This window comes from Asparagus officinalis, chromosome 4 (genome assembly GCF_001876935.1).
Source record: "Asparagus officinalis chromosome 4, Aspof.V1, whole genome shotgun sequence".
Classification (NCBI taxonomy): domain Eukaryota; kingdom Viridiplantae; phylum Streptophyta; class Magnoliopsida; order Asparagales; family Asparagaceae; genus Asparagus; species Asparagus officinalis.
Genome location: NC_033797.1, coordinates 100919022 through 100932803, shown reverse-complemented (window position 1 = coordinate 100932803; position 13782 = coordinate 100919022).

Below are 13782 nucleotides of genomic sequence, written 5' to 3'. Positions count from 1 at the left end.
CCCTCCAGCTGCTCTACCAAGGACTAACTCACCAACTAAGGATACCAACGCTTTTATTTGCTGAAATCAATCCCTAATTTGCTACATCAACATCTCATGCTGTTGTCGGGCAGGCGCTCAAGATGAAATACATACTCAGAAGATGAGGAATACGTAAGTTTGTGGCAATTGTGGAATTGCAGGATGGGCAGTGATTAGGAAGTCGCGTGCTGAGCTGATTATGACCTCCATTGTTGGAGCTTGTTTGGATAAGCTATCTATTGTGATTTTTAGACCGCCTACAACCACTTCGAGTGCTTGATGAGTGCCCCAGCGACTCTTCAAGGAGACAAGTTCGTCCCATTCGTCCAGCGCTTGGAGAGGTGCTCTTGAAAGTGTAGGGATATTCCCGATGCTCGGAAGACGCTCTCCTATTTTGGGCATTATAACTTTCACCGTTGCTTCCCCTACTTTAGTGGAGGAGGATATAGGGAGTCTCTTAGAGATGTGCCGACGACAGACTATCATACAGTTCTCTCCTGCGGCGCTTTTCGATGGTTGGTGAATATTCAGCCGGGGTATCATGTCCTACGAACAGGCCCTGTGTGATATCTCGAGCCCTATATCCCTTGCAGGTTTGCCCGCCAGTTTGGGTACGACCAATTGTACGTGGTCAATGTCAATCCCCGCCTGCACTTCGAAGGAGGGCTGGTGGATGGAGCTCGGGGATGGTTCTGGACTCATGCTGGTGGTACCCATGCCTATTTTGAACTACCTGCGAAGGATCGTGATTTGCACCATACGCTCCTATACTGCCGGTGGTATCGGGGTGCCAGCGCTAATCCCGATGGCTTCTGGTTCCAAAGCTCGTGTCTGGCGGAGCACGGGCATCGACTAAGGGGAGCTTCTCGTCCTTCGAGGCGGAGGGGCCATCAAACTGCTAAAGAGTGGTTCTCGGAGGATCCTGCCGAGGACACCGAGAGTTTTGACGTCAGTTTAGACGAATCTGGGGTAGTCGAGGCTCGAGCTCCTTCCCCTAGTCCTTCGTTGGATCCTCCTATCGAGCGAAGAGAATCTGAGTGCCCAGAGCAGGCCCGGAGCACGATAGCTGGACGGATGGGGATGCCTCTTCTGTCCCCGAGTAGCTTGCTTCTCTCTAAACGTCAGCGGGAGGCAGCGGGCCAAAGTTCCCGAGTGGAGGTGGCCAAGAGGGCCCTCCGTGATGAGGCAGTCGAGACCGTCGGAGTGGTAGAGGGTCAGGATGACGCTTCTCAGGTGTGTTGGACCCTAGAGGGAGGAAGGTGATTAGGGTCAAGAGGCTATAATTATGCAATAAAAATAAGACAAGCAAACCACAGTATTCCAAAGCAATCAAAATAGAGGAGATAGAGTTAGGAATCGTTATCCTGTGACGCGCGATATGTTAACGAGGTTCAGTCCACTGACCTACGTCCCCGCTCCCTACTCTCGAGGAGAAATCCACTACACAGCCCGGTTTGGAAGCCGGAACTTCGTCTACACAACGATCCCCTCACGATCTCACACTACACAGTTGATCTCACTAGATTACTCCCACACAATTGATCTACACAAGATCACACTCACAAGATAGTAGAAATGGTGTTAGACTCTCTCTTTACAACGTCTCTATGGCAAAGAGGAAGAGCACACTGAAGCTGGAAAGTGAACACACAAAAACACAGAAAGAACAGTTTGAAAATTTTACTCAGTGAAAACAAACGTCTCTGGTTTTTGCAAAGGCTGGGACACTGAAGAAGAAGAAGAGGTGGAGTTTAAATAGGAGAAAAACAGCTGTTTAAACTCATCCCTTAATCCTCCAAAATCTGGAACAAAACGTCGCTGAGATCTAAACTGAGCGGCGCTGAAAAAAGGACCAAAAAGACCGTTTGAAAAATACGACGGTTGACCGATGAAATTTTTGGTCGACCGCTGTCCAAATCGAAAACGAGAAAAACAAGCAGAGACTTCATCGGTCAACCGGTGCGGTCGACCGACAGAAAAAATCGAGCTCTCGGTCGACCGCATCGGTCGACCGACAAACTCTCTGCTGCCCACTGACGAGTGATCATCGGTGCGGTCGACCGGTGCGGTCGACCTCATTCTGATACATATCAGAGAAACAGTTTTGACTCAACTAAAAATATTTGAAAAATATTTATTTGACCTCTGAAAATTATGAAACTTTGTAAAATGTTTTTAATACTAAAAACAAACTGTTTGGAAAAGGAATTTTGCAGATAGGTCCTCATACTTGTAAAAAATAGTATTTTGTGAAAAACTCTTAAAAACATAAGTATGAAAACGTGTGTGTAATATCCCAATAGCTTCAATTGAAGTCAATAACTCTTTGCCTACATTCTAGCACTAGAGAGAAAAAATAAAAAATAGCTAGTATCCTCATATAGAATGCAATGCTTGAGTCTTGATATAGCTTGAATTTGATGAAGCTTCTATTTGAATTTGTTGTTCTTGAAATAACATTGCTTCATCACCATGCCTCCTCCTCCTTTGGATATCATCGTTGTAGCGCATATTCCATCCAATCCTCCATTTATGGTACTAACAAGCTTGATATATAAATTCACTACATTTGTACTTAATAAGCTATTAGTACCGATAATGGTGGTTATAAAACATCATCAAAACATATGGGCTAACAATCTCCCCCTTTTTGATGATGACAACCAACCATTATATAAGAACAAAAAATAAAGATAGCTTATAGATAGGTGCTCCCCCTATCTATGAGCTCCCCCTAAGTATATGCAACAAATGAGGAGATTTCTCTCCCCCTTTGTCACCATAAAAAATGGGGTAAAGAGAAATGCAAAATGCAACTAAACAAGCAAGCAATGTAGAACTTTCACATAGTGCATAAGCCCAAGCCATTTCTTATGCGACAAAAATCATCTTCTCCAAGAGGCTTAGTAAATATATCCGCTAATTGAGATTTTGTATCAACGAATACTAGGGATACATCTTGTCTCTCAACATGATTGCGTAAGAAATGATGGCGCACATCAATATGCTTGGTTCTAGAATGAAAAACTGAATTTTTGGAAATATTTATAGCACTAGTGTTATCACAAAAGATTTTTATATTTTAAAAATTCAAATCATAGTCAACTAAGCTTTGTTTCATCCATAAAACTTGAGCACAACATAAGCCGGCGGCAATGTATTCCGCTTCCGTAGTGGACAATGCAACACAATTTTGTTTTTTGGAAGCCCAAGAAACAAGTGAGTTTCCTAAGAATTGACATGTTCCACTCGTACTCTTGCGGTCTACCTTACATCCGACAAAGTCGGCATCACAAAAACCATATAAATCAAAAGAGGTTCTTTTTGGATAAAATAAACCAAGATTAAAAGTTCTATTAACATACTTAATGATCCTTTTAACCGCAATTAAATGAGATGCTTGAAAACGTGCACATGCACACACACTAAACATGATGTCGGGTCTACTAGCGGTGAGATAAAGAAGACTACCTATCATACCTCGGTATAGTTTTTGGTCCACGTCTTCACCACTTTCATCCGCATCAAGCTTAACACTTGTACTCATGGGAGTAGGCGCATGCTTAGAGTTCTCCAAATTGAATTTCTTCACTAATTCCTTTGTATACTTGCTTTGAGAAATAAATATCACATCCTTTGTTTGCTTAACTTGAAGCCCGAAAAAAATGTAAGCTCTCCCATCATACTCATCTCAAAATGATCTTGCATAACCTTAAAAAATTCCTTGCACAAAGATTCATTAGTAGCACCGAAAATGATATCATCAACATATATTTGAACTAAAATAAAATCATTTTTCTTTTTTCTCATAAAAAGAGTGTTATCAATAGCTCCTTTTGAAAAACCATTTTTAACAAGAAAACTAGAGAGGCGAGCATACCAAGCTCTAGGAGCTTGTTTCAACCCATATAAAGCTTTTTGAACCCGGTAAACATGATTAGGAAAAACATGATCTATGAAAACGGGGGGTTGCTCAACATATATTTTCTCTTCTATAAAACCATTTAAAAAGGAACTTTTAACATCCATTTGAAATAATTTGAAATTTTTAAAGCTATACTTCCTCTTCTATAAAACCATTTAAAAAGGAACTTTTAACATCCATTTGAAATAATTTGAAATTTTTAAAGCTAGCAAATGCCAAAAACATCCTAATAGATTCTAACCTTGCAACCGGTGCAAAGGTTTCATCATAATCTATGCTCTCCTCTTGATTATATCATTGGGCAACCAAACGAGCTTTATTTCTAGTAATAATGCCATGTTCATCAAGTTTGTTTCTAAAAACCCATTTAGTACCAATAACACTAGCATTGTTAGGCCTAGTAACTAGTTTCCAAACATCATTTCTTTGAAAATTATTTAGTTCTTCATGCATAGCCAAAACCCAAAATTCATCATTTAAAGCATCATTAATCTTTTTAAGTTCTAGTTGAGATAAGAATGCAACATTACCACACTCTCTCAAAGCTTTTGAGCGAGTAACAACTCCTTGTGAAGGGCTCCCAATAATTTGTTCCTTCGGATGGTTTGATGCGAATTTCCAAGCTTTAGGAAGTTCAACTTGTTCATGAGCATTGGAGCTATCCATATCCTTTTGAGCTTCTATAGAGGGAATATCATTGATTTGTAAAAAGTCCAATCCTCCCTCAATATCATCATCATCATCTTTCCTAGGTAAAACAACTTGAGAACCAACATTAGTCTCATCAAAAGTAACGTTTATAGGTTCTTCAACAATGAAACTTTATTTATTGAAGATCCTATAAGCCTTACTTCGAGGTGCATAACCTAAGAAAATACCAACACTAATTTTGGAATCAAATTTATCATGGTGATCTTTTATATTTAAAATAAAATATTTGCAACCAAAGATACGAAAATAACCAATAAAAGGAGTTTTTCCATAAAAAAGTTCATAAGGAGTTTTCTTAAGCTTTGGTCTAATCAAAACACGATTTAAAACATGGTAAGCCGTATTGACGGCTTCAGCTCAAAAATATTTTGGTAAATCAAATGAATTTAGCATAGTGCGTGCTATCTCTTGTATAGTGTGATTTTTCCGTTCAACAACACCATTTTGTTGTGGTGTTCTAGGAGCGGAAAACAAGTGAGTTATACCATGATGAGCACAAAAATCATAGAAAAATTCATTTTGAAATTCACCACCATGATCACTTCTAATTTTCACAAGCGATTAGCAATAAAAACAATTTTTTCATTCATACTAATGATGCATTTATCCGGTTTAAAGGAAATATCAAAACCTTTATCACTCAATTGGCTAATGCTAAGAAGATTATGATTCAAACCATTTACCAAATAAACATCTTCTATAACGGGTGAGGGTTTCTTACCAATAGAACCAACACCAATGATTTTACCTTTCTCACCACCGCCGAAGGAGACGTTACCTCCTTCAATTCTTGATAGGGTTACAAATAACTCTTTATTGCCCGTCATATGATGTGAGCAACCACTATCAAGGTACCACATCTCCCTACGTCGTTGCCGTGATGTTCCCTACAAGAGATGAAGATGAAGATATAGTAGCTTTAGGTACCCAAGTCTTGGGTCCTTGGTGGTTGGTAGTCTTGGTACCTTTTGGTACCCATATCATTCCATAAAAATCATGGTTGTCTTTAATCCTACAATGAGTGGAAATGTGTCCATGTTTCATACAATATGTGCACACAAAATTTCTCTTGTGTGTATGAGCATGAGATCTATGAAATCTATTTCTACCATGATGATTGTAATTTTCATAAGCATGAGTGGGTCTAATCCTACCACCCTCAATTTCTAATCTCTCAATCTTTGATCTTAATTGCTTATTCTCGAAATCGAGATCTCCTAGCAATTCATCTTTTAGTGCAAGAGAGGTTGTTAATTGTTCTAGCTTGATATGACAAGAAGCATGTAACTTTTTAAAAGAAGAAAATTCTTTGGATATTCTTTTGAATTCAATGTTCAATTCTTCTAGAGCCATAGTTAGATCACATTGCATGTAGAAGGATTCACTCTCGGTGTCGGATATTACCTCATGTTCAAGGGCCATGAAGCAAACGTTGGGATCATAAAGAGCAAGTTTGGCTCCTTCTTCATTGCTATCCGAATCACTTGGTTCGGATTCTTCCCATCCGGCATACATAGCCTTCTTCTTCTTATATTTCATGTACTTCTCCTTGAGCCTTGGGCAATCCTTAGCAATATGACCCGGTTCATTGCATTCAAAGCATTTTCCTACACGAGAAGGAAATTTGTTGTTAGATCGTGGATTAAATTTCTTGTTCATTTTTATGAGTCTAGAAATTCTTCTAGAGAGATGAGCCACTTCTCTAGAAAAATCCACTTCACTATCCGATGACGGAGAGGAGTAATCACTAGCTCCTTTGAGAGCTATGGTCTTCAACTTTGGTGATGGCTCCTCAACATACCAAAAATCATAGAAAAATTCATTTTGAAATTCACCACCATGATCACTTCTTATTTTAACAACTTTCAAATCTTTTTCATTTTTAATTCTTTTGACATGATTAGCAAATTCTTCAAAACAATCATTTTTCTTTGTAAGAAATATTGTCCATGTAAAACGAGAAAAATCATCGATAATCACAAATACATAGTGTTTGCCTCCAAGAGAGGTAACACGCATAGGACCAAACAAATCAAGATGAAGTAATTGCAATGGTTTGGAAGTCGATACCTCATTGATGGATTTGAAGGAAGATTTTGTTTGTTTACCTTTGGCACAATCCTCACATATGGTATCTTTGATGAAGTGCAAGCTAGGTAACCCTTTTACAAGATTTCTCTTAGACAATTTTGATATTAGCTCCATATTTGCATGTCCAAGTCTCTTATGCCAAATCCAAGGGTTTTCATCAATTGCCGCGAGGCACTTCACATCTTGATTCACTAGTTCATTCATCTCAAAAATGTATACATTAGATTTGCGATTAGCAATAAAAACAATTTTTCCATTCAAACTAATGATGCATTTATCCGGTTTAAAGGAAATATCAAAACATTTATCACTCAATTGGCTAATGCTAAGAAGATTATGATTCAAATCATTTATCAAATAAACATCTTCTATAACGGGTGAGGGTTTCTTACCAATAGAACTAACACCAATGATTTTACCTTTCTCACCACCGCCGAAGGAGACGTTACCTCCTTCAATTCTTGATAGGGTTACAAATAACTCTTTATTGCCCGTCATATGATGTGAGCAACCACTATCAAGGTACCACATCTCCCTACGTCGTTGCCGTGATGTTCCCTACAAGAGATGAAGATGAAGATGTAGTAGCTTTAGGTACCCAAGTCTTGGGTCCTTGGTGGTTAGTAGTCTTGGTACCTTTGGGTACCCATATCATTCCATAAAAATCATGGTTGTCTTTAATCCTACAATGAGTGGAAATGTGTCCATGTTTCATACAATATGTGCACACAAAATTTCTCTTGTGTGTATGAGCATGAGATCTATGAAATCTATTTCTACCATGATGATTGTAATTTTCATAAGCATGAGTGGGTCTAATCCTAGCACCCTCAATTTCTGGTCTCTCAATCTTTGATCTTAATTGCTTGTTCTCGAAATCGAGATCTCCTAGCAATTCATCTTTTAGTGCAAGAGAGGTTGTTAATTGTTCTAGCTGCATGTAATTTTTTGAAAGAAGAGTATTCTTTTGACATTCTCTTAAATTCAAAGTTCAATTCTTCTAGAGTCGTAGCTATGTCACATTGCATGTAGAAAGATTCACTTTCGGTCTCGGATATTACCTCTTGTTCATGGAGCAAGTTTGGCTCCTTCTTCATTACTATCCGAATCACTTGGTTCGGATTCTTCCCATCCGGCATACATCGCCTTCTTCTTCTTGTACTTCATGTACTTCTCCTTGAGCTTGGGGCAATCCTTAGTGATGTGGCCCGGTTCATTGCATTCGAAACATTTTCCTACACGTGAAGAAAATTTGTTGTTAGATCGAGGGTTAAATTTCTTATTCATTTTTATGAGTTTAGAGATTCTTCTATAGAGATGAGCCACTTCTCTAGAAAAATCCACTTCACTATCCGATGACGGAGAGGAATAATCACTAGCTCAGAGATGAGCCACTTCTCTAGAAAAATCCACTTCACTATCCGATGACGGAGAGGAATAATCACTAGCTCCTTTGAGAGCTATGGTCTTCAATTTTGGTGATGGCTCCTCAACTTCCCGTGAGGGCACTTCCGCCTTCTCCTTCCCCTTGAGCTTCTTCTCATGGACCTTGAGCTTTCCGATGAGGCCATCAAGGGGTAAAGTGGTAAGGTCATGAGCTTCTTCTATCGCCATCGCCTTGGGTTCCCACATCGGAGTCAATGAATGAAGAATCTTGTAGTTCATTTCTTGAATAGTCAACTTCTTGTCAAGACCATGCAATTCATTGATAATGTTAGTGAAGCTAGAAAACATAGCATCAATAGATTCATTTGGAAGCATTTGAAATAACTCATATTCATACATAAGTCCACTAATCTTGGATTCCTTAACTTGTGGGGTTCCTTCGTGCGTAATACACAATTTCACCCATATTTCGTATGCGGTTGCACACGTGGAAACCCTATTATATTCGTTGGGGGAAAGACCACAGATTAAGGCATTCATAGCCTTAGCATTGAGATTGGCTTGGTGCCTTTCTCCATCGGTCATGTTCTCGACTTTGGACTTCTCTACATATTTCTTTTCTATGAGCTCTAGGATGTCAAGATCAATGCAACGAAGATAAATTCCCATCCTAGCCTTCCAATAAGCAAAGTTACTCCAGGTGAAGAGGGGTGGTCTAGTGGTGGATTGTCCTTCTAACATATGCACATTCATTGAAGCCTCCATAAGATCTTTTCTCTAAGGTGATTAAACCAAAAACTAATATAGAGACCAAGCTTTGATACCAATTGTTGGACCCTAGAGGAGGGGTGATTAGGGTCAAGAGGCTATAATTATGCAATAAAAATAAGACAAGCAAACCACAGTATTCCAAAGCAATCAAAATAGAGGAGATAGAGTTGGGAATCGTTATCCTGTGACGCGCGATATGTTAACGAGGTTCGGTCCGCTGACCTACGTCCCCGCTCCCCACTCTCGAGGAGAAATCCACTACATAGCCCGGTTTGGAAGCTGGAACTTCGTCTACACAACGATCCCCTCACGATCTCACACTATACAGTTGATCTCACTAGATCACTCCCACACAATTGATCTACACAAGATCACACTCACAAGATAGTAGAAATGGCGTAAGACTCTCTCTTTACAAAGTCCCTATGGCAAAGAAGAAGAGCACACTCAAGCTGGGAAGTGAACACACAAAAACACAGAAAGAACAGTTTGAAAATTTTACTTAGTGAAAACAAATGTCTCTGGTTTTTGCAAAGGCTGGGACACTGAAGAAGAAGAAGAGGTGGAGTTTAAATAGGAGAAAAACAGCTGTTTAAACCCATCCCTTAATCCCCCAAAATCTGGAACAAAACGTCGCTGAGATCTGTACTAAGCGGCACTAAAAAAAGGACCAAAAAGACCGTTTGAAAAATACGGCGGTCGACCCGCAATCCAGATCGAAAAGGAGAAAAACAAACAGAGACTTCATCGGTCGACCGGTGCGGTCGACCGATAGAAAAAATCGACAAAAAAAATCAAGCTCTCGGTCGACCGACAAACTCTCTGCTGCCCACTGACGAGTGATCATCGGTGCGGTCGACCGGTGCGGTCGACCGCATTCTGATACATATCAGAGAAACAGTTTTGACTCAACTAAAAATATTTGGAAAATATTTATTTGACCTCTGAAAATTATGAAACTTTGTAAAATGTTTTTAATGCTAAAAATAAACTGTTTGGAAAAGGAATTTTGTAGATAGGTCCTCATACTTGTGAAAAATAGTATTTTGTGAAAAACGCTTAAAAACATAAGTATGAAAACGTGTGTGTGATATCCCAATAGCTTCAAGTGAAGTCAATAACTCTTTGCCTACATTCTAGCACTAGAGAGAAAAAATAAAAGATAGCTAGTATCCTCATATAGAATGCAATGCTTGAGTCTTGATATAGCTTGAATTTGATGAAGCTTCTATTTGAATTTGTTGTTCTTGAAATAATGTTGCTTCATCACTATGCCTCCTCCTCCTTTGGATATCATCGTTGAGCGCATATTCCATCCAATCCTCCATTTGTGGTACTAACAAGCTTGATAAATGAATTCACTACATTTGCACTCAATAAGCCATTAGTACCGATAATGGTGGTTGTAAAACATCATCAAAACATAAGGGCTAACAATCTCCCCCTTTTTGATAATGACGACCAACCATTATATAAGAGCAAAAAATAAAGATAGCTTATAGATAGGTGCTCCCCCTATCTATGAGCTCCCCCTAAATATATGCAACAAATGAGGAGATTTCTCTCCCCCTTTGTCACCATAAAAAATGGGGTAAAGAGAAATGCAAAGATAGCTTATAGATAGGTGCTCCCCCTATCTATGAGCTCATCCTAAGTATATGCAACAAATGAGGAGATTTCTCTCCCCCTTTGTCACCATCAAAACGCACATCAATATGCTTGGTTCTAGAATGCAAAACTGAATTTTTGAAAATATTTATAGCACTAGTGTTATCACAAAATATTTTTATATTTTGAAAATTCAAATCATAGTCAACTAAGCTTTGTTTCATCCATAAAATTTGAGCACAACATAAGCCGGCGGCAATGTATTCCGCTTCCGTAGTGGACAATGCAACACAATTTTGTTTCTTGGAAGCCCAAGAAACAAGAGAATTTCCTAAGAATTGGCATGTTCCACTCGTACTCTTGCGATCTACCTTACATCCGGCAAAGTCGGCATCACAAAAACCATATAAATCAAAAGAGGTGCTTCTTGGATAAAATAAACCAAGATTAAAAGTACCATTAACATATTTAATGATCCTTTTAACCGCAATTAAATGAGATGCTTTAGGAGATGCTTGAAAACGTGCACATGCACACACACTAAACATGATATCGGGTCTACTAGCGGTGAGATAAAGAAGACTACCTATCATACCTCGGTATAATTTTTGGTCCACGTCTTCACCACTTTCATCCGCATCAAGCTTAACACTAGTGCTCATGGGAGTAGGCGCATGCTTGGAATTTTCCAACTTGAATTTCTTCACCAATTCCTTTGCATACTTGCTTTGTGAAATGAAGATCCCATCCTTAGTTTGCTTGACTTGGAGCCCGAGAAAGAATGTAAGCTCTCCCATCATACTCATCTCAAAGTAATCTTGCATAACTTTAGAAAATTCCTTGCATAAGGATTCATTAGTAGCACCGAAAATAATGTCATCCACATATATTTGAACTAAAATGAAATCATTTTTCCTTTTTCTCACAAAAAGTGTGTTATCAATTGTTCCTTTTGAAAAACCATTTTCAATAAGAAAACTAGAGAGGCGAGCATACCAAGCCCTAGGAGCTTGTTTCAACCCATATAAGGCTTTTTCTACCCGGTAAACATGATTAGGAAAAGCATGATCTATAAAACCGGGGGGTTGCTCAACATACACTTCCTCTTCTATAAAACCATTTAAGAAGGCACTTTTAACATCCATTTGAAAGAGTTTAAAATTTTTGAAACTAGCAAATGCCAAAAACATCCTAATAGATTCCAACCTTGCAACCGGTGCAAAGGTTTCATCATAGTCTATGCCCTCCTCTTGATTGTATCCTTGGGCAACCAAACGAGCTTTATTTCTAGTAACAATGCCATGTTCATCAAGTTTGTTTCTAAAAACCCATTTTGTACCAATAACACTAGCATTATTTGGTCTAGGAACTAACTTCCAAACTTCATTTCTTTGAAAATTGTTTAATTCTTCATGCATAGCCAAAACCCAAAACTCATCATTTAAAGCATCATTAACCTTTTTAGGTTCTAGTTGAGATAGAAATGCAACATTACCACATTCACTCAAGGCTTTTGAGCGAGTTATAACTCCTTTTGAAGGGCTCCCAATGATTTGTTCCTTTGGATGGTTTGATGTGAATTTCCAAGCTTTAGGTGGTTCAACTTGATCTTGAGCGTTTGTGCTATCCACATCCTTTTGAACTTCTATAGAGGGAGTGTCATTGATTTGCAACAAGTCCAATCCTCCCTCAATATCATCATCATCATCTTTCCTAGGCAACACAACTTGAGAGCCAACATTAGTCTCATCAAAAGTAACGTTTATAGACTCTTCAACAACGAGGCTTCGTTTATTGAAGACCCTATAAGCCTTACTTCGAGGTGCATAACCCAAGAAAATACCAACATCAATTTTGGAATCAAATTTATCATGGTGATCTTTTGTATTTAAAATAAAGCATTTGCAACCAAAGACACGAAAATAACCAATGAAAGGAGTTTTTCCATAATAAAGTTCATAAGGAGTTTTCTTAAGCTTTGGTCTAATCAAAACACGATTAAAAACATGGAAAGCCGTATTGACGGCTTCCGCCCAAAAATATTTTGGTGGGAGAAGAGGCTGTCCTCTCTCCCTTGGAATGTTTGCATAAAAGGAAGGTGACCCAAACCCTGGCTAACTTTCAAGACACTTTAGCTCATTGCATCAAGTTCACGTTGGAAGAGAACTGCCCCTTCGAGGAGTTCAAGGAGGACCTGTGGGAGAAGAGGCTGTCCTCTCTCCCTTGGAATGTTTGCATAAAAGGAAGGTGACCCAAACCCTGGCTAACTTTCAAGACACTTTAGCTCATTGCATCAAGTTCACGTTGGAAGAGAACTGCCCCTTCGAGGAGTTCAAGGAGGACCTAGATCACGACATGGTCTTCTTAGTCAAGAAGCTTGGCGCCACTACGGCTAAACCGTACTTCCATCGTTCAAAAGAGGTGGAGAAGGCCATCCGACAGTTGCTTGCCCTTCGTGCGAAAAGTTCCAAAATTATTGATCTCACGTCCGGCGAAGTTCGAGCAGCAGTGGAAGAGAGCGACCGACGATTGAACGAGACCATGTTGTTGGAGGCAAGGCTGCTAGCAGAGTTGGAGCAGGTCAAGGCCGAAGACGAGCGAGTGGCCTACGAACAACAGAAGGCCGATAACCGCTTTTCTTGCCTATCTTCTGAGATAGCGAAGCTGAAGCAAGTCATAGCTGATGCGCAGGCCTCTCTAGCCACTCAAGAGAAGGCTTGTGAACAGTTGGCAAAGGAGTTGGAGGGTATTGAATCTCACCGACAATTGGTCGCTGGCTCCGTTGAAGAAAAGGACCGAGCACTTAAGCAGGCCAGAGATGCCATCCAAGACTTGGTCTCGCGTACTGAGGAAGATTTTCCCCGAGAGATCCTGACGAATCTCGACCTTCGTTATGCCAGGGAGATTCGTGAGGCGGAGTTACGGCTGAGAGCTTTGTAATTTGCCTTTAATTCCCCGTTGTAATAGGATTTCTTTATGAATGAAATTATCCTTTTGCTTCTGGTTACTATTATTTCTGTGCGCGCTCCATTTTTTCTTTTTAAACATACGTTAGTCAGAGCTTATCACAAGAGAGTCCTAGCTGTAGGGGGGTTTCCAGCTGTCGACAAACTTCGGCCATAAGCTTGTTTCCTCTGCGGGCGGATTTTGTCCGCAGGCGGATTTAGAACTGACTCGAGTTCCAGAGGGGTATGTGGACCCAATTGATTTTGACCCGTGGGAATCTCAACGACGAATTCGGCGTCGGGTGGGCTCCACTTTCAGTGGGC